General features: G+C 36.3%; 1 long non-coding RNA gene across 1 annotated transcript; it reads left to right on the top strand.

The window, feature by feature from the left end:
* Positions 1 to 298: 298 nt before the first annotated feature.
* Positions 299 to 1,579, top strand: LOC145140371 (uncharacterized). The gene is made up of 2 exons (XR_013722149.1): positions 299 to 526; positions 620 to 1,579. It is a non-coding gene; the product is annotated as an uncharacterized LOC145140371 (long non-coding RNA).
* Positions 1,580 to 16,573: the final 14,994 nt, after the last annotated feature.

The raw sequence follows: 16,573 nt of genomic DNA, 5'->3' as shown, positions 1-16,573 counted from the left end.
AAGTAATAGGATATGTTACCACTTCTCTTAGCCCGTAACTGATTAATTATAGTTAGGCTTATAAGTGATTAACTAGGTTACTTGTCGTCGATCAAAAAAATTTAAATGGATCAAAAAAATTTAAATGGGTGTATGAAAACTGTAAATGGATGTATTAGGTGTCAATATAAAACATGTTTATGCGACGATGACAGTACTACACGTCATATAAAACATGCATGCTTACGTCATATAGCAGGCCTAAAACTGATCCGGGACATATATAGTCGTAAAACATGCGTGAGTTTAGGAGATAGCTTGTGATGAAAGAAATGACTTCCAACCCGACAGTGTGACATAATATCGACCCCTATAGATACGTAGAAATTTAACACCTCAGTTTCATCAATCTCACACAAAATCTTGTTAAATTAAGTATCACAATGAAACCTCAATTCTCGATCTTCAAACTTTTTCTCTCCATCTGTTAATTATTCGTAAGCAGCAGCTGCAGATCATGAACCGGTCGGACCAAAACGAGATCTTGGTGAGTTTCAATGTAGCCATGGCTGATTACATGACCATTTTTGTTTTTTCTGTTAGTTTGAGCTCACTCGTTTTCAATATGATGGATATGCAGTTACGTGTTTTTCTGTACCAAAAAGAGGGGCATACGTGAACGCACCACCGCCAGTAGGATACTCCGACGAAGGGTGTCACCACCATATCTAAAAATCAGGCTCCCGTACATCTAGCTAGTGAGGTGATAGTTTCCTTATTGTAGAGCTTGGAGAAAATCGTTTGTATGTGTTTCAAACTTCTCAAAGGAATAGCTCGACATTAACAAGAAAATACACTTCTTTTCGGTTATGTGTGTAAGCCATATACACTCCAAAGAATACGCAGCGCATAACTAGCTAGAGAGCGAAAACAAGAGCAAGAGTAACAGAGGGACGTCAGGATGCGTCCAATGGTCATTTTTATACGTCGTGCTTATGCATGCGTATCAATAAAATTCAACGACTTCTTAATGAATATCAAGGACTACCTTTCGCGAGAACCACTGTTGCCGGTCAGCAACACCACCATTCTGGGGTTCATGGTATCGTCTTTGCTCAACTTCTTACAGCTCGTTCCTGATTCCCCTTTTCAGACCCACCCAAAAAGTGTGTTCTTGGCATTAGCCAGTTTGGTTATGTACGGGGCATCATGCGATGCTGAAGACAAGTATACAAATCATGATCCTGTATACGTTAATATCGCACGTCATGGAAAGATCCTATTTGGTTCTTTGTTGCTGGCGTCATTGACGTCTATTCTTGTACCTAGCTTCATTCAGCCAGTTGTGTACATAGCCTACATCGCGTTCAATGGCTATGAGTTATTTCGTTGGTTGTACAAGAAGATTATGGACCAAATCCGAGAAATTGACGCGCATTTACCATGACCGGCCATGTGCTATACAAAGATTATGGATACTTGTATATACATTGTATTTGTATATACAGCTCTTCAAGTATTTTATATATGTGTGTTTTGTTTGTTTGAAAATAAATGTAATATTATTCTAATTATAATGAATTCATCAAAAATTGATTCATACACGTACCCAAACAGATAAGCCTTCACTTCATTTTTTTAACAACAATATTATTGGCGCTTGGAGGAAGATAAAGCCAAACGAAAAAATATTAGTTTGCTCGAAAAAAAAAGAAAAAAAAAAGATCACTATTTTGGGCAAGCTTTATTAAATATTGTTTGGCAAATATAATTAATAGTTGCGGAAGTTATAAAAACTACAACTAATTTATTAAATTAGAGGTCAAAGTGTCGCATTAATTTTTATATAAATGTTTCACAAATATGATGTTTAAATGTCTAAAATTACACATAAAAGTAGATCACTACAAGAATAAACATCTACAGCGATAATACCCATAGGGACGACGAAAGTCATCTGAAGATCACCTATAGTGATGAAATGTCATCTCTATAGGGTTGACCAAATTTTTTTAACCAGTTAATCTAAAGAAATGGCATGTCGTTTCGATAGGTTATGCAGAAGGAATTTCATATTTGTGAAAATATATAGCTACAACTTGTTCGTCCCGACATAACCAAAACATTATTATTATTATTATTATTATTATTATTATTATTATTTTAATTGCACCACACAAATTGATAATACATTGTCTTTTTCCTTCTATGACTAGAGAAGAATTGTTGTTGCAATAGGTTAGGTGAGAATTTTCGCAGGCCAATGAATACCTATAGTGACAACAATTTGTCACAAAAAAAATTAAATGTATTTTATATTTTTTTAATCCGTTTAATCAGAATATTGGATAAATTAAGTTGTTTTGCTTAAAGGTATGAGGTCGACAGATCGTCCCTATATGGTTTCTACTCTCTAAATCGAAAATACCTCCTCATTCTCTTATTTAATAGTAAATCATTTTCACTTTTTTCTGATAAGATCTGATTCAACAGATCTGATATAATCAACTAATGGTGAGTTCCAACCAACTCTTGGAACTAAAATAGAGAATGTGAATCGGTTAGCTAAATGAGAAATCAAACGGAAAAAGTGGAGGAGAGTTTTCATATTAATTCAATCATAGTTCATATTGCCATCAGAGGCTACGTATATAGGAGTCGTATCATAGAGAAGCACACATGTAATCACCACTACATAACTAACTCACATGGGTGATCTGTTATTTTACTTGGTAATCCCTATACTAATTATACTTGCCAAAAGAAAACCCACAAACTCGTAACAATACCTCCCCCAAAAGAGGATCCTTGACCCCAAGGATCAAAAGAAGGATATATGTTTGCAATCAACTCTGTAGATTCCCAAGTTGCTTAATGACTACTTCACAAGCCATTCAACTTGTGCCTTATTCTTTCTCTTGATTGTATGAACTGCTAGAACAACTTCAAGGACATTTGTATCAGAATGAACATGGGTGTTGGGCAAATTTGAAGGTGGAGAAGGGGTTTCATGGTGTTTCTTCGGAAGGGACACATGGAATGTAGGGTGAATAGATGCGGAAGCAGGAAATTGAAGAGTGTATGTGACCGTTCCAACTTTTGCAATGATCGAAAAGGAACCGTAGAACTTTGTGGAAAGCTTTGGATTGGTACGAAACTCAAGTGAGGTATGTCGATAGGGTTGGAACTTCAAATACACCCAATCTCCAACTTTAAAGGTCCTTTCAGAATGTTTTTTTGTCTACTAACTATTTCATATAATTTTAGGCTTTGGACAATTTGTCTTCGAGTAGATGGATGGTAAGCTCTCTAGAATTAAGACTTCGATCTATAGTATCCATTTTGCTTTCTCCTGGAAGATAAGGAAGATACAGTGGGGGAGTTTTCCCATAAACAACTTCACAAGGAGTGCAACGAATGGTTGTATAGAAATTAATAATATACAACAATTCAGCTAAAGAAATCCATTTACGTTATTTAGATTGAGGATAATATGATGTTGAAAACATTTGATCTATATGTAATGCAACGTAGAAGATCTTCCAAAAAAAGTGCTAAGAAAACCTTATCTCGGTCAGAAGCTATCGACTTCGGAAAACTATAAGGTCTTCAAAATATGATGAAGGAATAATTGGGCAACATCAAAAGTAGTAAATGGATTCTTAAGAGTGAGGAAGTAAGCATACTTGCTTAATCGATCAATAACCAGTAAAATCATGTTTTTGCCTTCGAAGGTGGGCAACCCTTTAATAACATCAAAATCATTTCACAAATAGAATTTGGTATGGGAAATGGTTGGAGTAGCCCTAGTGAGTCAAGATTCTTTTTATTGTCATAGTCAACCATGAATTGCCTCCTTGGGAAGAATCATGCATCCGCTTGAAAATTTCTAATTTGAGATCAAAGTCATTGAGAATAACTAATTTGTTCTTTCTTCATAATTCATTGTTGGTCCAGGAATACTTTGGATGGGAAGTTGGATCACGTTTCAGATCAACTATCATTTGGTTAAAGGTTGCATCTTTCTCCCAACTCAATTTAATTTCTTCCAACAATTGGGAATTAGCAGTAGAAACAACAAGTTGAAACAATTCTCCATGTGAAACTCTAGATAATACATCAGCAACTAAACTATCTACTCCCTTCTTGTAATTAGTTCCATAACTAAGACCATGTAATTTTAAAAGCCATCATTGTTAAAATGGAGTAGTCAGTTTGTTGTCTATGTAACATCTCAAAGATATGTTTTTGAATTTAATTCAAAAACCTACGATAATCAAATCAAACAGTCAAAAGTGTATCATAACAACATTTTATCACAATACAAATTCCTAGAATCACATAATGCGGAAAAGCATAGGTGGATGTAGTGCGATCAAGCCAGGCCCTTCTCCTTCGAGCTGTAAGTACCTGAAACATAAACTGAAAACCGTAAGCACAAAGCTTAGTGAGTTCCCCCATAATACCCCATATCATACAAACATACAGTCAATCATATATGAGTGCTCGTAGTCCCCTTTAGTCTATTTTAACCGGATACAGTCAAGCATATCTAGGTGCTTGCAATCCCCTTCGGTCTATTTCAACCGGATACAATCAAGCATATCTGGGTGCTTGCAATCCCCTGCGGTCTATTTCAACCGGATACAGTCAAGAATATTTGGGTGCTTGCAATCCCATTCGATCTATTTCAACTAGATACAGTCAAGCATATATGGGTGCTTGCAATCCCCTTCGGTCTATTTCAACTGGATACCGGGTCTATTTCACCCCTACTCTTACCACATAATATCATAGCAAAAGAATCATAGATTCATCAAGCTAATATAGGCATAAATGATAATAGCCATAAAGACAATCATTATACTACATCATAAACGAGTGAGCCGACATTGGTGCCTTCAACCCACAAATACAGTGAAGGAAACTCACCTCAGACTGAGGGTATCAAATCACACTTGAGCGAATGACTCACGAAATCCCCTCCCTAATTCACAAGTATAAAACCCTAATTAGAAATTAGGTTAATATTCTAGCCCCAGAGTCCAAACCCTAATTCTTGGCTTAAAGCAAAAAGGGTTTCTTCACCCTTGCCTCATTGGGCCTCCCCACCAAGGCCCAAATCCAAACTAGCCCAAAAAGGCATTCCAAGCCCAATCATAAGGCAGTAAAGGCCCAATATGGCCCAAGAGCTCCTAAAATGGCCTAAAGCCCATAAATGTCTTGTTATTATAGGTAGGTATGAGGCCCAAATCTAAACACGTCTCACGGCCCAACAAAACTCAAGCCCAAAAATCTCGTAAGCCCACAAGCTATATACTCGCGATGTATATGGTGTTGGATTAGTGTCTAAGTCCATAACTATAATTGGTATATACTTGACCCGACCCGGCATGGTCCATTTGGGTTGCATGGCATCATGCATTTGGATAGACTAAAATGAGAGAAATAATACTTAAGGTTTATTAATATATTATAAGTTCTAATATATTAATAAGATTATTTAATTAGTATTGATCAAGAATTAATCTAGAATTAATTAAGTGATCAAAAGAAGACTAATTAAATATATGGGTTGATTGTGTAAATCATCCATACTTATATAATGGGCTAATCCTCCATGGATTATCAAGTTGGGCTAAAACCCATAGGATGCTCCATGGATGTTCCATGGTGTATTTGAACCCATGGATCCAAGGAAATGGAAAGCCATGACAATTAGGGTTTACCCTAATTGTGACTAACTATATAATGATCTTATTATTGAAGAAATCGGGCACTAGAGAAACAAGTGAGGGCAAACCGATTTTAGAAGTGTTCTACTTTCTCTCAAGTTATTCCAAGTGTTCATGATGTTGTGTGAACCATTTGAGGTGTCACACTTGGGACACTAGGCTCTTGAGCTCCATGGAATCATGCACCAAACAAGAGGTATGTAATTCTACTAGAATTTATAATATGTGTACTTTATATTATGCTAGTTAGAACAATACCTTGGAAAATTGATATTTGCATGTATAATAGAGAAAACATAGATCCAAGGTATTTAGGGTTGCATGTACACCATAGGAGTGTTAGAATGCTCAAAACCCAACAGTGGTATCAGAGCCTAGGCTTGTTTTCTTGTTATACTTGCTTATACTGCTTGAAAATCGAAGTTTTGTGATGTCTGGACAAGGGACTCGACGAGTCCATGAAGGGACTCGACGAGTCCAAGGCAAAATGCATCCAACTCGCCGAGTTTGTTCATGCACTCGACGAGTTGGACCCCCAAACAGCATATCTTCAAGTTTTGGTGCTGGAATTGGTCTAGAATCATTACCTTTGATTGTTTTGGACTTATAAAACCTGTTTTTAATGTGGTAATGATTGTGTTAAACCAATTTCAATGCTATAATCGAAGTTTCAAGTTTATATATGTTTATGTAATTCTTGAAAATTGTTGATTATGAATGTTCATGCTTATGAGTTTTGGTAGATCATAGATATTATGTGCAAATTGTTTGTTAGTATAATTCTTGATCTCAATGAAATTGTATGGAGTCCATAACTTGTCCTCAAATTATGGATTACCAAGAGTTTTATGTTTTCTTGATTTATGAGTTAGTTTAGATTAATAAAAAAAAATTGTGTTTTAGTTGTTTTCAATCCAAATTAATCTAGAGAAGTTCATAAAAGGTGTTTTTGTAACTTGTCTTCAAGTCACATAAAAGGTCACATTTATGAATCTTAAAAATCATAAAAGTGTCATAGGTTACATAAAAATGAAGAGTCTTTTTCATTTAATTATTTTATGACTCCATAACTTGTCTTCAAGTTATGGATGTTTAAGAGTCACTTCTTTAAAAGTGTTATTAAAGAATAAGAGGTTACATAAAAATGAAGAGTCTTCATTTTAATGAACCATTAAACTCATAAGTTATGAAATGAAAGGTTTTGAATAGTTTCAAAACTTGCCCTCAAGTTTTGGAATTTGTAAAGTCTCACACACATTAATGCTTTAATTCCAAACTCTACAATTTTAAAAGTTAAAATTCAAACTTTATGGACTTCATTAAATTAATTAAAGTGTTTAATTAAAAGAGTTAATAATTCCATAAGGACATGGTTTAAGTTTAATTAAATTAAGAGTATAGTTTAATTAATAGATTAAACCACTAAGTATTTTAAATGTTTAAAATACACCCTTATAGTATTATTATAATTTTAATTATATAGATATGTATAAGATAAAGTCAATCTTACCGTTAGTAGGCCTCATTCACGAAGCCGGTCTATAAGGGGGTATAAGGTTACTGCCTATAAAATGGCAGTTTAATGGGTGTCCACTCTCACCCACCGCTTCCTTGACTGGTGGAGGGTCGTTAGCCGAACGGGTAGGAAAGGACTATAATTCTCCCTTCATTAAAAGTATAATGATAAATACTAAGTAACTAAACACTTATTAATTCCCAATCTTAGTTACTTAGGGAAATGTGAAATAGGTGCTAACCCATGAAATTACACTTTGTACCTTACTAAGTCGTTAGTGGAGCGTGTGTGGTTAACCGGCACACTAATAAGGACTAGTAAGAGTGGCAAAGGGTAACTTGACTTTATTATAGATCGGTGGAGCGTGTGTGGTTAACCGGCACATCGATTAGGTGATAAAGTTAAGGGTACCAAGTCAATTTGCATGGTTATTCACACCTTGTTTGTGATCCTCGGCATCCCAGTCACAAACTTGAAAGGGCACAATCGAGATTCAAACATGCCATTGAAAGTTCAATGTATCTCAAAAGATCTAGGAGTTTCAAATCCAATTAAAACTTAATTATATTTCGTTTTTCATGGTGGAAATTGATAAATCGTCATTTACCTACCTTCAACTATTTTATAACTCGGATTACGGCATCCCACTTCCAGTTATAAATAGGTTGTTGGATCCTAGCCTTAATATTTCATATTGGGTGTTATATTAAGGACTTTAAATCAACTAACTTGAATTTCTCCCTTATAGATGTCTCCTTCAGACAACTATGGTCTTCCCAAATCTTTAGGAACAAGCTATCCTAATGAAGATGATATCCCAAATGGCAATCAAGGTGAAAGATCAATGCCTTTGTTGTGCATTAGTGGGACTGGAAATCATACTTCACTTCCTCCAACTCCTCCAATAAATCCCCCTATCCCACAAGTTTCAAGACTTGATAAGTTCTAAGTCACTCAATCCCTATTGGCAAACAAAGTCTATATGTGCTTAGGTCTTGGAGATTAAGTCACATATTGACAAGCCGGGAGAGTCGGGTGTCGAAGTCTCGAGGTAGCTGGCTGTTGACTTGGTTCTTCAGTCACTCCCTGATGACAGATCACGACATGACCCTTTAATGATCTTATCTATTTGCTTGGTGACGCTGAATCAGCAATGATTTGGAACACTGGTAAAGCAAATTTGATTAGAAGATCGGCTTCCCAAAACTTCATGGACATTGACAATGGTGACACTGGAAATCCAGAAAAAACTTTCTCTTCCCAATGGAAAGGGATCGGCCATAGTCAATTCGGTTGACCAAATGGTAAAGAGAAAGGCTAAGTCTGAGATAGTCCCATGTACCATTCCCAAAGAGTCCATATGTGCCTATTGCCAAAGGAAAGGGGCATTGGTTGCGAAGCTGCCAAATTTACCTGACACCTCATAAGGATGGTAAAGTTAAAAGTTTGACACTACTTCAGGTAAAGTCCGTTATCTAACTCTATTAAGTCTCTTTTGGAGATTCTTAATACATGATGTAATGTAATTACATTTTGATGTTTTTGAAGAATCAAAGGAAGCTAAAAAAAAGTGTACTGATTCTGATCGTATGGTTCAATGACCAGAATTTTGAGCCACTGCATAAGAGTTATAAGATATTGCTTAGGAATAGATAACAACAAAGTTTTCATATGAATTTGCATTGTAAGGATAAGTTTTGTTTTTATTTATTTTAGGTATCCTTACGAAGGCATTTGTGAAAAATTGTTGTTTATATGTTTCCATTGATAAGCAATATTGGAAAATGAATTTGATTCTTTCGTTTGTGGCAGTGTCATAATTGATCAAATAAGGACAAATTCTCATCACCCAAGTTTCAATTGGATAGAAACTTGGAATCATGTAAGTTGTATTGTGTGATGAATGAGATTTTTCATCTTTGGTAAATTAAGACTAATTCCTTGTTCACATTCGCATGTGAGTCAAGCGAAGGACTAAAGGATCGGGTACATTAGGTTGTGCCCTAGTCAGGTCCACTACAAAGGTTGATAAGATTATTCGTTATGATTTACTAAAGTTTAGAAATATGATTATGCTTACAAGTTTAAGTGTAATTCTGAAACATTGGAAAAGTTTCAATATATGACAGAATGAATAAGAAGAATCAAATAAGGCAGAAAGATAAAAGTTTCTCCAATATGAAGAGATGGGAAAGTACTTGTGTATCTTGTTTTATGATTATCTTACTGATTATGGGACCATATCACAATTGATCCTCTAAGGACACCTTAGTGCATTTGTTGGCTAAGGAGAGGAATCGTGAATTGTGGAAATGGTTAAATCAACAGATAAATCATACTTCATTCCAAAATAAAATCTTAGAATCATACTCCAAGATTGAGCCTTGAGTGACATAATCTTAAGAAAGGTTTAAAACACTTGTCAAATGTAGAGTAAAATGTTTTCTTACTCTTGTACATTTGAAATTGGTAAGTTGTGATGTTTTGGATAAAACAAAGACCAACTAAGGCCAATTGTGTGAAGTGTTTGTAAAAGAATCCGCACTATCTCTTGAATATTGGGCAAGAGAGTCTTATATGTCAAGAGGACAGTGGGAGTTTAAAAGATCCTGAAATAGTTTCAAGAACTAATCAAGAGTTTTGTTAATCACTAGTCACGACTTGAGGTTTGTAACCTATCGTGCTGACATATTCTTATTTCTATGTCTATTACCGAAAGGTTGACTATGCTTGTGAGTTCTATGAGTTCTCAATTTTTTGCATAACAACCTGGAAGCAATGGTAGGCCCTTGTGCTGCCGGGTGGCAAGAAATTAAGATTAAACAAGTTCAGTCCATATGTGTTTGGATTTGGCACTAACCTTGTCCTGTGATTATGGTTATGACAAATTTAAATGGATAGGAACACTTACACCATAAAATCTAAGTGTCATAAGGTTTCTCTCCGATTACTGAAAATGATGGTGAGGAAACTCTTTCACTAAATGGTTTTTAAGTAGATAGCAGTTGTGATATTTGCATTCTCATGTCGTTAGTGGAGCGCGTGTGGTTAACCAGCACACTAACTAGTGAGAATGGAAAAAGGTCTAGACAAACATGTGAGCTATCTAAGGAAAGGTGTATGATTTTGATAAAGTCTTATCAAAGCATCTCGTATCAGAAATCTGAACTTTGGTAAGAAAGTCAATAAAGTATTGTTTTTCTAGAAGTCCAGCTGATTTTTGAGTACATGTCAAAGCTAGTGGGAGGATAAGTGTTATGCTAGTAAGATAATAATCATTATGCTAGTGGGAGCATGATTATTATGTTAAGTGTTGCAAGTTAGCAATATTAATTATAGAAAACAAAAGTTTCAATTCACCTTGAAAAAGTTGTTTTGCTATAATTAAGGGAGAGGATTTTATACTTCATTCCAATTCTACAAGTTTAGATTGAGATTTTAATCTACTTTAGTCAAGGATATATAAGAATGTTATGTTGGAATGGTTCAACATAAGGAAATTCTATATATGTTGCGTTCTCAAAATTCGATTATGATTACGGCATACCTCTTCATAGTTCGAATTATGAGAACATGGCAAATAAAATTTTTTATAGCATGAATCGTGTCCCATATGCTTCGGATATAGGATCGATTGCATGTGCTATAATATCCATCCATTCTAAATTTTCCTAATGCTTAGAGCATTAAAATGGAAAAAGGAATAGAACTGGAAATGACTAAAATGATTAAGCAAATTGTCGAGGACAATCTGAGGTTTACCAAAGATTGGTTGCTCATGGACAATTAGAAGTATAGAGTAAGGACCATATTGACATATTTTGAAAAGAGGCAACTCTTGTTCAGAAGTGATGGTCAAAATGGTAATATGGAATTGTTTCCATAGGTGGAAGTTATTCTTTGAATCTGTGTAAGATTAGAGAACTTAATGCAAGAAGGATGTTCAAAGGAATGTACTTTGAATTTGAGACTTCGTTTCCATGGAATTGATCTCCGTTGGAATACCTTGTAATGTCTGTTGCCAAGTATTTGTGACTTGTGTGCATATTCATTACAAGAGGATCATTGCATATAAGTTTAGAATCTAACAAGATTACGGTAAATGACAAGAATTTGGTGTTCTTACATTTATTGTAAAGGATTTAGGATTGTGAAATGAGCATCATTGAAATGCTGTCAATCGATCTGTTTCACAAAGAGAGGACCATATGTAAACATAGTGTGCATACTTGGAGTATGGCATAGCTATTGTTTGGACGAACATATTGTGCATGCTTGGAGCATGGCATGACTATTGTTTCAATTCAAGTATTAAGTTGATTAATCGAAACATGAATAATGAGTAATCAATATGGTGCTTAGATAAAAGGTGTTTTTATTTACACTCAAAGTGTTGGGGCCATACATGATTAGTATTATTTTTGTGTTTCACTTTTCATGTTTTGACTTCCAGAATAACTAGGTCATTCTTCCCGAATGACTAAGTTATTCAAACCATCCACAGTCGGTCATATGTTGGAAGTAGACATGAATCAAGACTGTCATGAATTTGGATTTTATGATTTGTCTAATGTGCATTAGACATAGCAGTGGTTGCTACAACATTCATGAGTGCTCATAAGTTCTGAGTATTGGATTCAACCCACGCTCATTTGAATCACTTCATGGATTTTATCACGAGTGAATCATGAGACGATAATATCTTATATTCTTCAAACCTAGAGATATGAGTTGTTGACTATGAGTTGGTTATATATTGATTGCACGAAAACGCATTGGTAACTCGATGTTATAAAACGTGCCTTTGTGTATGATTCAACAAGTAGTCAGTACAAGCATATGAGTCGAAGTTTGTCCATTCCTTTTACCCTCAAAGGGATAAAAGCGATATCTGTGGGCCCCTCGATGATTTAGTGATGACAAAATGTAAGTGCTCGGCCGGGCCTGGACTGATTTGATTTGTTCAATTAGTCAGTCTTCATAAATCGGAAATCGAGAAACAACAAATGGACAGAGAGAATGATTATAATCCATGTCTCAGTCCATATGATGTCTAGAATGGAGGAATATATGATCACTTATCTATGTTCAGAGTTCGGCAACAGCTTTTAAGAGCTACGATTGCTGGTCAGGTTGTGATGGCGTACTTGCAATAATAGTTATTAGACTTATCCAAGTGGGAGACTGTTGGTTTAGTGTCTAAGTCCATAACTATAATTGGTATATACTTGACCCGACCCGACATGGTCCATTTGGGTTGCATGGCATCATGCATTTGGATAGACTAAAATGAGAGAAATAACACTTAAGGTTTATTAATATATTATAAGTTCTAATATATTAATAAGATTATTTAATTAGTATTGATCAAGAATTAATCTAAAATTAATTAAGTGATCAAAAGAAGACTAATTAAATATATGGGTTGATTGTGTAAATCATCCATACTTATATAGTGGGCTAATGCTCCATGGATTATCAAGTTAGGCTAAAACCCATAGGATGCTCCATGGTGTATTTGAACCCATGGATCCAAGGAAATGGAAATCCATGACAATTAGGGTTTACCCTAATTGTGACTAACTATATAATGATCTTATTATTGAAGAAATCGGGCACTAGAGAAACAAGTGAGGGCAAACCGATTTTAGAAGTGTTCTACTTTCTCTCAAGTTATTCCAAGTGTTCATGATGTTGTGTGAACCATTTGAGGTGTCACACTTGGGGCACTAGGCTCTTGAGCTCCATGGAATCAAGCACCAAACAAGAGGTATGTAATTCTACTAGAATTTCTAATATGTGTACTTTATATTATGCTAGTTAGAACAATACCTTGGAAAATTGATATTTGCATGTATAATAGAGAAAACATAGATCCAAGGTATTTAGGGTTGCATGTACACCATAGGAGTGTTAGAATGATCAAAACCCAACATATGGCTCGTACGCCCGATGTACGTTGCTTATCCATAGTCAGGGAACTAGCCCAGTACGTGCAGCGTACTCAAGGGTACGCCTCACGTACTGGTCAGTCAGCCCATAGAAGCTCCAAAGTCTTAATCTATTAAGCTTTAACATCCAAAACTTAGATCCAAGCTCATAAAAGTGTCTTAAGCCATAAAGTTACAAACTTTATGCTTTTGCACGCCTCATTGGGACTCAAACCATGAATTAAGCCTTCAATCCCTCCTAAGTGGTCACCAACTCATGCATTGTTGAGTCTTAACCTTCAAGATATGATTTTTATGACTTTATGCTCCAAATGGATTGATCAAATGGTCTGGAGTATCCCATACTCCAAAAGACCATGTTATGGGACCAAAAGAAGCTAAAATCTTCTCTAAACCTAGATCTAAGTTTAGAATGAACAAGTTTTAGACTTTGTACCTCCAATGAGCTAGAAATGATGCACAAACTATGGATCTAGAAGCATCTTCTTCTCCCTTTCTTCTCCTCAAACCTCCTTCTTAATCAAAACCAGAAAAGAACACCCAAAAACTCTTTGTAAGCTCAAAATTCACTCAAGATGGCTAGGGTTTTGATATTATCACTAAAAGGCAATGGGGGATGAAAAGGTGATGAACTTGAAGGACTTAATGATCTTAAATAGGGTACAGAACCTAAAAATTGGGGTTTGCCCCTGGCTTGAGTAGGCCCAGCGTACGCAGGGTTCACGCCGACGTGCACGCAAGGAGTACGTCGTGGGTACCTAGTGTACGCCCAACATATTCATGGACCCTTCACAACTTTACTTGAATAAAGGATAAGTTTCATACATGGCGACTCGGGCTTTACAATTCTCCCCCACTTGAATCAGACTTTGTCCTCGAAGTCTGTTGCCGGAAATAACTCTGGGTAATGCTCCCTCATATCTCCCTCCGGCTCCCACATCCATTCTAAACCCTTGTGGTGCTGCCACTGCACCTCCACTAACTCAAAAACCTTGTTCTTCATGGTTTTTGTCTTCCTATCGAGGATCGCTACCGGTCTGTCACACCCCAAAACCAGAATGGCGGAAACATTCCAGGGTGGAGGACGTCATGTATAGCATCAAACATTACAATGAATACTTAAATAAAAATGTTTACATCAATTTGGAAATTTTCTGAAACTTGTTTGAATTACATCATATAGTTTGTATGAATATAAACATTAAACTCTTATTGCTCCAACTCCTCGAAAACCCAGAAGGTACATGTGTACTGATTTCCTGAGAATACAAGCAGTTTGGAATATCAGCATAAAGCTGGTGAGTTCATAAGCAGTAGTTTGTAATGAAAACTTGTTGATGAGCTAGCAGAAATGTTTGTATAGTTTCAAGAAAATCCGAAATTTTGTTTAGTGAAAATATAGTGTTATCAGTTCTGTAATAAACCATGAATATCTATATGTTTCCAAAAATATACGATATTTTCTTTAGTGAAAATGTAGAGTTATTGATTCCGTATAAAACCATGAATGTTCGTTACTGAAAACTGTAGTGATATGCAAAAATACTACCTCATGTGACTAGCTAAAGCTAATCATGAAGTATAAGTATTTTGTATGTGAAACCATTGCATAATCGATTCTGTTTGAAAACCCTGGCTTTAACCAGTATACGTAGTGTGTTTTAGTTCTATTTAATATAAATAAAACCATTGAAGAGTGCCAGATTGTAAACTAAAGGTGCTTTATACATAATCTGAGTCGTATAACCATGCTTGATATGACTAGTGACCTTTCCAACGTTCTTCAGGCGTTGAGTTAAATGACATTTGTCACCCCAGGCATGCCTGCCTAACTGTAGCTAGCAGTTTGGGTGTGGGATTGTCAGTCCCGAATAGATCTATTCACAAATCTCACGCTCTCCCTCCAGGAGACGCTGGTTATACTATGATAGGATTTATCCCTGTACACCTAAGGGTACAGTAGTGAAGTAGCGCCTCACAGTATCGTACAATCTAGTTTACATGTAGTTGTCATAGCGTTTTTTCGTAGGTGAAAATCCGTATGTATACTGTATGTAGTGAATATTACAGTTATGAATACCATGATAATGCAGTGATGTAATCTGTAAACCATTACTGTATTAGTGCATACGTTTCGTAGTGAAAGTTTCTGTACTTGTTATGTTTTAGAAAATCCCGAACTATACCGATTATAGTTTGCATGTATAGTGTAGTGAATATCGAGTCCGGAAAACTATGCAAATTTTAGTGAAAATGTCCCTTATGCTCAACACAGTACAAAAGGGTGAATGTATAAGAATTGCATGAGTTTTATACTTGTTAAAAGCTCTTTATATTAACAAAAGCATTTATGGTTTAGCTTGTATTCCCCCCTGAAAACGTTTGAAAACCAGTAAAAATGTAGGGGTATGAACTCACCTCGGGTAAGTGGTTTGATTGAAGGATCGATACGGAAAGCTGGGTGTTCAAGTGAAGCCTTGAACGAGATTCGATCATAATTAACACGCAATGACACATAAACGAGTCAAATGAAGGTATTTCACTACTATAAGTGATGGAAAACCACTATAGAGACTTGAAACTATTTGCACCAAGTGATAGGACCTTGTAGGATTGAGTATAGGGGGTGTATGGCCACCTAAAGTGTGTGTGCGGCCATGAGTGTGCGGCCCAATGGGTGTGCGGTCGTACACTCATGAAATGAGGTGCCTACAAAGTGTTCTCAAGGTCCATACTCACATATACGAAGTGTTCTAGTTCTATACTCAATTGTAGTGCAAGATAAGTGTCCTAGAAGTGGGTTTATGGTCCTACAATGAGTGTATGGTTGCACACAAGAGTGTGTGGTCGCACACTTGGGTGTGCTGCCGCACACTTGGGGTGTGCTGCTGCACAAGGGTGTGTGCGGCCATACACAGGTGGGTGCGGTCGTACACCCCTCAAAATGATGCCCAAATTGTCCATTCCAAGGTGTAACAAGGCTAGGAGAATGTCTACGTCGAATATGGAAGTTAAACTCTCACTTTGGAGGGTGTTTTAAGGGTGTGCGGCCGCACTCTCTTCCAAACACGAAGAACATGTCGTTTTTGCACACTTAGGGCATGGATAGAGTGGTCTTTCATGTATTGTAAGATAGAGAATGAAGTACTCACGTTCTTGATGCCTTGGGAGGGTTTGTGGTTGAAGAAACTAGAGAGAAAAGGTGTAGTGTGCTGCCAAGGTGTTAAAGGAATGAAAGGAAAGGGGTCTACCCTTTATATAGGAGTGTGTGAGTGCTGTCAAGAGAGTATGCTGCCAAGGGAGTGGGTGTACGGCCGCACACCCATGGGTACGGCCGTATACTCCTCCAAGAGGTGTGTATGGCCCGATTTTCTCACTATTCAATACTCTGA

The sequence above is a fragment of the Lactuca virosa genome, chromosome 9 (assembly GCF_052849685.1).
Source record: "Lactuca virosa cultivar CGN04683 chromosome 9, Lactuca_virosa_CGN04683_v6, whole genome shotgun sequence".
In the NCBI taxonomy this organism is placed as follows: domain Eukaryota; kingdom Viridiplantae; phylum Streptophyta; class Magnoliopsida; order Asterales; family Asteraceae; genus Lactuca; species Lactuca virosa.
This window is presented reverse-complemented; position numbering and strand designations above follow the sequence as displayed.